Source organism: Cervus elaphus, chromosome 24 (genome assembly GCF_910594005.1).
Source record: "Cervus elaphus chromosome 24, mCerEla1.1, whole genome shotgun sequence".
Lineage (NCBI taxonomy): Eukaryota > Metazoa > Chordata > Mammalia > Artiodactyla > Cervidae > Cervus > Cervus elaphus.
The window spans coordinates 43,201,726-43,211,613 of NC_057838.1; positions in this window are offsets into that span (position 1 = coordinate 43,201,726).

Here is a 9,888-nt window from a genome sequence, read left to right on the forward strand (position 1 = left end):
CCAATGGCAGGACACCCTACTACAGAAAACAGAGATAGCGTGTATGGAGATGGATATACACGGATATGCGTATTTTAAGACTTCTTCTGGAGTCTGCTGACCCATCCACGGAAGAGGGGAATTGCCACTATTACATGTTTGGAGGAAGAAGCTCTAAGAAAATACTTTTTTCTAAATTGACCAGATTCCCTACACATCTTTATGTATCTATGAACGTTAAGACCTAGTTTATGGGACCAAGAAATCAGCCTGTTCCAAAGCTGTGAGGACGTGAGGCTCATTTTCAAGGGCAAAGACTATGTCCTTTTTTACCTCTGTAACTTCAACACCTGACACAATGTTTGACATAGAGTGATTGCTCAGTAAGGTTTAAATGAATGAACGGTAACTCTCCTTCACAACAATTTTCACATACTCTATAGCTCTTTTAAGCCCTTGCCAACATATCTGACAAAAATCCAATATATAATAAAATTCCAAGACCATGGAAGTTAGAATTGATCATTGAGAAACCAATACCATATGGTATTCCACTGTATACATTCCCCTCCCTCTGGAAACCTATCTCAATTCAAAACAGTAAATGCATACAGTGACCACACAGTACTGCAGTATACACATTTAGGTGTGTGTGTGGGGGGGGGAGGGGAAACTTGTTTTTTTTCCCCCCTAAAACTAGACTTCATTGCTAACTGGAGTTTCCCAGCTCTTATTAAGGAGGTGGAAGGATAATCTTTGAAATTGGGGGTTCCATTCCTTTTCTCAAAAGGTTTTGCCTCAGATTCGAGGGACCCTTTAAAAAAAGAGGCATTAGGGTAAGCAAAGCTTCAGGTCCCCCATGCCACTGTCTCTGATCCTTGGCAATGGGCCCAGGTAGGTTACTGACGAGTCTTCCCTCACAGCCTTCTCTGTAAGGTCCTTCCCAACCAGTTGTTTTCTTCATTAATGCCAGGTGTTCCGAGCAGGTGATAATGCTGCCTAAAGGCCCTACTCTACCTAAATGCTCCAGGAGTCCTTCTGTCCTCTACAGAATGGCTTCATCTTTAGGAACTTAGCTGGGAAGACCTTCCTGCCCTCTCTGCTCTCAGATCCCACCAAACTACCTGAGGTTTTTGCCATCTCCCCAGGCTGTCTAAGTTACACTGCACAAGACCTGTTTCTCTGGTGTCCACCAACACCTCTGCCTCCTGACTTTTTCTTTCCCCCTAACTCGGGAATCTTTTGGAGTCCGTTAAAAGAAATTTTTGTCTCCAAGTGTTGTTCCTGTGCTGTGAAGTCTTTCCTATCTCACTATGAAGAGCCTCCTCTGTTTTTTCAATCTTCTGAAGTCACATCCCTCTTCAGGATCCATGAACACAGAATAATCAAGCTTCGTGAAATTGTGGAGACATCAAGGAGGAGGTTATAATACAGAGGCAAAGCTTGGGTTAGTATGACATGAAAACATGATTCTACCCAGTAAGTTCTTTGTGGGGATGTGGAACTGGAGCAAAGGAAGGAAGTGAGAGCCAGGGGATGGGGATGGGCAATAACAGGCAACGCTGTCAGGGCTGTGGAAGCAGCAAGCGAAGGTTAACAAAGATGCCTCAGGGTCCAAATTAAAGGGGTTTAGGACTAGTTAAATCCTAATCCACGAAGACCCAGCAATCGAGGAAGACCTAGAAACCTGTAGCCAGCAGAACTCTGGGAACAAGTGCTTAACGATGAAACAGAGCCAAATTTATAAGAGGAAAGTTTTTTAAAAAAAAGAAAAAAAGACTTTAAATCTTTGACACTTCTCCCATCCATAGGGGGATCCATGTCCCTGCCTCCTCCGAAATCAGAGAGGGCCAGTGATTGCTCTGATCAGTAGAGAAGTGGAAGTAATGCCTTCGGACCTGTGAAGCCAGGTCTTAAAGCCATGCAGCTAGCCGTCTGGGTTTTGTGAAACACCGGCTCTTGGCTTCCTCCCTCTCAGACACCAGCCACCAAGCTAAGTGAAACCCAAGCCACATGGAAAGGCCACGTGTGGGCACTGTGGTCAACAGCCTCAGCCGAGCCAAGGCTTTGAGTCACCCCGGCTTGGGCGCCAAGAAGCCTCTGGAGGAGTCTAGCCCTCAGCTGCTGAGTCACGGCCAGCTGTCGACATCCTCCCAGCTGTGGCCCCAGACATCATGGAGCAGAGATAACACCAACCATGCCAGCTAGGTCCTGTCCAAGTTCCTGACCCGCAGAAGCCATGAGCAAAATAGGATGTCTTTTGTCTTATGCCATGATTTCAAGTGGGTTTCTTATGCAACAAGAGATAAGTAGAAGAGCTGGGAAGCAAACAAGAAAAGCAAGGCAGTGGGGTAGAGCTGCTCATTGCTAGACTGGAAGGTTGGTCCAAGAAAAAAATTAGCCTCTAGTGCACAGTAAGAGCTGACATCTGAATATTAGCCTGTGATAAGTGTCTCTGACATGTATTCATTAATTTAGCCTCACAACTGTCCGAGGTAAGAAATATTATTTATGGACATTTACAGTCAAAGAAAGACAGGTAGAGACATGTTAGATTTCTAGCCCAAGGTTATACGATTGTAAGTGGAGGGCACTGAAATCAAATCCACTGGTGTGGCTTGTGTGGAACTTGTGTGGTCATGCAGAAAACTGCAAACCTATTTGAGAAGATTCTGTTAGCCTTTTTAACAAAAGAAAAAGAACAACTGGTCTTTTCCCTCAAGGAATTATACTTGAAAGATAACAAGAGAAACGAAGTTGGATGTTTTTATATTATTTCAGCTCCAATACTTTGGCCACTTAATGCAAAGGGATAACCCATTGGAAAAGGCCCTGATGCTGGGAAAGATTGAAGGCAAAAAGAGAAGAGGGTAGCAAAGAATGAGATGGTGAGATGGTATCACCAACTCAGACATGAATCCGAGCAAACTCCAGGCGATAGTGAAGAACAGGGAAGCTTGGTGTGCTGCCAGCCCATGGGGTCACCAAGAGTCAGACACAACTTAGTGACTGAACAACAACAACCATTTCAAACACTATTTATGGCTAAATGCAGTTTGGGCTTTATAGATACTAAGATATATTGGCTAATAATAAAATTATTTTATATGGAGAAAAGACAACTATTGTTTAAAAGAAAACACTAGTATAGACACAACTGGAGAGAAAATAACAATAACCATCAAGTGTTGTTAAATGTGGAAATAACTGTTTTTTTTATATTTTCTCTTATTAATCTTCACTCCAGCCCTCTGAGATGGTCTAAAATTATTTGCCTGAGAAGCTATTACATATCCCATACCCTTAAAAAATGATGAGGAAAATGGCATTTTAGGCTTCTTTCCCCACAGTGCATAGCATTTATAGTTTCACTGTATAATTTTCGATTTTTGGCAATGTGTATATAGATAAGTTGTTCTCTTTTCAGGGATTCTTCATCTCAAACTAGATATGATTAAATAAAAAGTTCAGGGGACAACAGAAGAAATAAATACCCAAGGCTGTTACCGAGTCTTGTATAATAATCCCAATGAAGAGATTAAATCTGCCACTAGTTTTCACTAACCAAAGTAAGATACGCCTCCCATGTTTTGGTTTACTTTTCTTTTTTCTTCCTAGTGTTACAAAAGAATAACTAAATCTCATAAGCCTTGTTTAGGAAACACACAAAAATCCTTAGATGGCTTTTAAATTCTAATTCAACTATCCTCATCCAAGCTACAAAGAGAAATTTAAATCTGTTTTTGCTTAGGTAGGGGAAAAAATGCACTGATTTACATTATTTGAGTAGTAGGCCAGTAAAACATAGTGAAAATCCTCAAGTAACGTCGTTAAAGAAAAGGATGAAGAGGAAGAGCAGGGGAAAAAAGGAGAAGGAAGAGGAGAAAACATTGCTTCCTTTCAATAAGCATATAGTATGTTTTCGAGCACAGCCAAGTGATAACACAAGATTTCAGACTACAGACTTTAGAGGAGTCCCTTTCTTTTTCACATACAGTCTGGATATGAGAGGTGCGGGGCTGGAGGACAGCTGTGCTACAGTCGTCGGGCAGCTGTCTCCCCGTTCCAAGCAGCTGTTTCAGCTCTCCCTCTTTTCCAGCCCATAGGAAGTAACACATAGAGGGCTGCTCACATCCTATTATCCAGAATTCAAGGACATGGTCTCACCTAGTTGCAAGGGAGGCTGGAAAGAAAAGGAAGTGAGCAACGTGGCTATAAGCTGAGCTAAAATTCAGAGCATTCTATCATTAAAAGGAAGAAGAGAAAATAGGGACAATTATCTGTCTAAGTCAGAGACCAGAGACTGGAAATTATGGCCCGAATCTGACTTACCACCTGCTTCTGAACAGCCTGTGAGGTGACTGGCCTTTACAAATGAAGATTTACAATCAATTTGATCAACATTTACAATCAATTTAGTCAGTGTTAGGAAACACTAACTCCAAACTCCAACTAAGCCAAAAGTTGTTCCCCTCAAAAGAGAACTCCTTTCTTTTCATGAGTAGATCTGAGCTACAAACACAGTACTCAATTGTTACTATTATACCTTGAGGCTCACCAATGAAACATTTGTGGTAATTCATTTTCTCTCTTTTTATACAAGTAGTGACATTCCTTGATTTTGCCTCTTGACTTGCAAAGTCCACAGTATTAAATATCAAGCCCTTTAAAAAAAAAAATCTTTGTTGACCCCGGTCACCGTCTGAGCTGGACTAAATTTGTGGAATTCCTGCAAAGCACAGGAAGAATGGCTTACCAGCGGCTGAGCAAAACAGAACCCCATGACCCCAAGGAGTCTGGCCTGTGTTTCTAATCATAGCAAAACCTCTTTAACCAGGTCACCAATCCAGGAACTTTTCTATAAGCCAAAGTCCAACGGTGGAGGGGAGGAAAAAAGTTTCTGTAGAGCCCAAATGAAAGCAATGAAGTTCATGCACTGCACACGCAGAGAACACCCAGATCTTCGTATTTCACGTGTGTCTTCCTCATGCAAGACACACATCTGTAAACTGATAATGACTCAAGTGGATTAGCAGCTCACCTGAACCCACTGCGGAGTTTTAGCAGTAAATTTGAAGGGTTGGGGAAGAAAGAAGACAAGGTAAGAACGCTGCTCTCTCAAGGCTTTTCATTTAAAGACTGCAAGCTCCATTCCATCTCTGAAGCCCCAAAGGACACCACTGTATCCCAGCTCAAGGAAGGAATGACCTTAAAGATGGCCTGTGCCATCAAACACAGGTTAACATTACATTCCTTATATTCTGTTTCAAGAGATAGAGATTAATACACTAGAGAAAGTCTACCATCAAAAATGATGAAGATGAACTTTCCTAGTGGTCCAATAGTTAAGAATCTGTCTGCCAATGCAGGAGACAGGGGTTCTATCCCTGGTCCGGGAAGATCCTATGAGATGAAGAGCAACTAAAGCCTGGTGTGCCACAACTACCGAACCTGCACCCTAGGGATGAAACGAAGCCGTGGAGTCCTCGAGCCGCAGCAAAGAGAAGCATGTACACTGAAAGGCAGAGAAGCCCCACCCTTGCCAGGACTAGACAAAGCCCGCACAGCCACCAAGACCTAATGCAACAAAATAATAAATAAATAAAACACTGAAGAGAAATTTTGGCCAATTAGAGAGATTGGTTATCTAGAATCAATTCATAGGGGGCTTTTCTTCTTCCAAGAACTCATGTAAATAAAACATGGTAATGTACTTGTAAGGGCTTCCCAGGTAGCTCAGTTGATAAGGAATCCACCCGCAATGTGGGTGACCTGGGTTCAATCCCTGGATTGGGAGGACCCCCCTGGAGACGGGAATGACAACCCACTCCAGTATTCTTGCCTGGAGAATTCCATGAACAGAGGAGCCCGGCAGGCTACAGTCCACGGGGTCACAGAGTTGGACACGACGAAGCGATTTAGCACAGCACAGTACCATGTACTTATAAACAGGTATTTCCATAATCCTAGCAAACAGTTGATTTTAACCTATAACTTTTTCCCAACGTTACATTTTTCATTTTAAATAGGCTGTATTTTTATTGACAGTATTATGGCAAGACTTGCCAGTCCTGGCCTACTAGTCACAAATATGATTATTTTATACCTAAGTGACAGGAAACAAGTTCAAATTGATTTAAGGAAGGAAAAAGGAAGGTGACGAGAGGGAGCAGAGAGGAAGGGGGTGAAGGGGAAGAAGGAGAAGAAGAGGGAGAAGAAATGGAAGGAAATGGGTGTTAAGAAAACACAAGCAGAGCTTGCTTTATGTCAAGTGGTCAATACTCTCTTCTCTGAGGAGGTAAATTTTAATCTGAAATGTAAATGATAAGGAGCCAATTGTCGGAAAAGCAAACATTAGATGGTCACAGGCAGAAAGGACATCTGAACAAGGGCCACAGGAGGACCACCTTCCAGCTTGCAGGGCTGCCTGTTTCCACTCGAGAGGGGCCGAGTCCACCTGGCTCAAGGCGGGAAGTATGTGGCCTGCCTATGCCCCACTCCTGCCAACAGTCATTGGTCCAGGAAGATGCCTACTGGCCAAATCAGGCCAAGGAGACTCTGGAAGGACAGAAATGCCTTTTCTAGGCTGGCTGATAAACAAGCAAGGGTGGTTTGGGGCCACTGGTCATTTTGCGATCTCACAGGGAAAGTCTAGTTAAGAATGAAGGCCAGAGAAAAGAGAGCAGAAACAAGAAAGACAGAGAGCCGCTGACTCGGAGGTTTCGTTTGGGCATCTGAAGTCACTACTGCAAGTTTCACTCCTGGAGTTTTTATCAGTAAAACCTCCCTTTCAGTTTAACTCAGTGGAGTTTGGCTTCTGTCGCTTTATGTCAAGTTGTTATGACAACACAATGGGCTTTGGAAATGACAGAAGTAAGAGTCCCTGTGTATTTAGAGGACTGTATACTTCATGAGTCCCCTGGGCATCTTACTGAAAAGCTTGGGTCTTAGGATATCCATCTGGCAGAGGATTATGTGGTGGTGGTTGTTGGGGGTGGGGGCTGGAAAATAATTTATGAAAACCTAGCCATGAATGATGAAGAGGAGGGAGATGCAGATATAGGAATTTAACACCTTCCTTCTCTCCCTTCCCCTCATACTGTGGTTAAGGTAGAAGGAAGAAAAATCCTAAACTGGTACATCTGGGAGTACCAGTAAACAAGAGTTTAGAAAAGGGAGAGCTTGCCCAATCCCCTCCAAAGGTACAGCGATGAGTATCTGTTGTTCTGCCTGCCTAAAGTCCTCTCTGCCGTATTTTTAGAGGAGCATCACCATCTGGAATCTGGGTGAATCTCACCTCCCTTTCTCTTGGTTCACATAGTTTAGGCGCTGACCACTGAATCTACTGGAGTGGACCCAGATGACCCAGAGCTGGCCATCTGGCACGTTCCATCCTTGAGCCATGGCAGTCACGCTCAAGTAGGCCTCTTCAGACCTAATATGGGGACTTGGCCTTAGCAACAGGGAAGAGGTGCTGGCTTTCAACTGGACCTTGGAACTCCCAGAGGAGTGCTCATGGAGAAGATTCACCTGCAGAGAGGAGGGCAGAGTCAAGAAAACTATAGAGGGCCTTCTCTAGCAGTTAAGACACTGTGCTCTCACTGCAGAGGCATGAATTCGATACCTGGTCAGGGCACGAAGATCCTTCACGCCATACTGCACAGCCAAAACACAGAGAACAAAACCAACAAGCACAGAAAACTACAGAGAGGCAGAGAGAGTGCCTTGTTTAAGCCCTTGAACTCTGGCACACAGGAAATTACAATCACCATTTAGACATCTTGGTGATGTGAGCCAATAAATTCCTTTCTCATTGGATAGGAATTCCTCTGTTCATCATTTATCATCAAGCAAAGAATGGAAACTGAACAATATGAGTGAAATAAATTTCCAATCTCATTTGTAAGGAGTGGAAAAGATGTGTTAATGTGTTTTCCTCAGACTTTGTAATACTGGGTATTTCCATTCTAGAACAGTCTTAATAAGTTAACGTAATATACTTCAGGTACTTGATGATTAGCATAGATTTTCTGGGTTAGCCTACAAGCAATTAGTAACTGACATTTTGAAATTTAACCTACAAGATTTGGGGCTTCCCAGGTGGCCCCAGTGGTAAAGAACCTGCCTGCCAATGCAGGAGATGAGATGCAGGTTTGATCCCTGGTTCAGGAAGATCCCCTGGTGGAGGGCATGGCAACCCACTCCAGTATTCTTGTCTGTAGAATCCGTATACAGAGAAGCCTGGTGGGCTATGGTCTACTGGGTCTCAAAGGTCAAACACGACTGAAGTGACTTAGCACACACACACAGGATTTGCCTACATTAAAAAAAGAAATCATTGACAAGACTGGAAATTCTGAATTCTTCCTAACTTCCTTCCACCAAAAAACCAATGAGCAGGACCTAAAGTTATAAACCAATTGCCCTGTGACCAAGACCTCCACCCTCCTTCCCAAATTATCAGGTGTCTCTGTTTAAAGGAGTGAGAAACATGTATTATAAAGGCCTTTAAAAAAAAAAAAAAAACACTCATAGAAAGGGTACACTGAATATGAGCATAACCAGAATTTATATATTCACTAAAAATCAAAACACAAATTACTTTTTGAATCCAGGAATAATGATATCTGAATGGCAATAGATTCCTTAACCAGAATTTTATATTTTCATTGGAAATGAAAACCTAAGATAAAATGCTTACTCATGAATAACAATGTTTTAATGACAGCATTTTCATCCTACAGAACAATAAACAAGTGTAAACACACTTACCTTAGGAAAACAGAAGAAATTTACCTTATCAACTCCATAAAATTTCTGCAAAATCTCCAGAATTTTCCAAATGACATTCTTTGGAACTATTAACAAGCATTTTATACACATACACATACACACACACACACAGTCAAAAAGATTAGGAGATGTTACATACTATTTCCAGTCCTGAAAACCCTCATGCACATTTTCATATTTCAGAATGTGAAAAGTCTTGCAGTAGATGACTATTATAATTGGATTAACACGGTATTGCCCAAAGTGAACTTTCAGAAAATTAACTAAAGCATTTTCTTTCCTACCCCCACCTCCAAACCCCTATTCCCCAAAGCAACTTTTGGAACAGCTTGTGGAATGAGTTCCATAAAGCAAAGTTTGGGAAACACTAGTTTACTGGCTTCTATCTACACAGATTTTGCTGTCTGAATAATATGTAAGGAACTTTGAGTGACAATTGCACCCATTTGGTTATAACTTTAGCTGACTCCATAATTAGAAATTTAAAATGCAAATTTTTCAAAAGCAAACTGCCTTTACCATTTAGACATGTTGCTGAGATTTATTTGGATTTGGGTACAGTCATATTACTTTCCAGTGTATCTGGTAGAGGTAATAGGCTCCAAAGATCTATAAATATTGAACACAAATAAGATTAGCCATGTCTAAATTTCATATATAAACAAGTCTGACAATTTTAATATGGTAAATGTACTCTGTATTTGGTGGGAAGGGGGAGGTACGTGGTTCTTGGGAAAACTGGGAATGGAATGGAAGCTTTTTCATTTATATTCTGCACAAGCTGTATATGACAGAGATTCATGTTAGCATGGGTGAGGACATGAAACCATGGCTATTGGGCTTCAGAGGTGGCAGCAGAGAATTAAGACATCATTGCCATCTCTCTCTAAATGTAATGAAAAATCTAACTTTACAACACTCCTCTTAAATGAGCTTTTCTCATGCTACTTGGCTATGCATTAAATCTTGGCATACACAAAAAAATAAAAACACAGTGGTTCTAAAGGTTCATTTATGTTGGCTGGATTAGGAAGATTAACTCCTCAGATGGTGTTCTAAAGAAGTCATCAAATGTAAGTATAATTGAAAATAAAAACCTGAAAAACATTTACATAC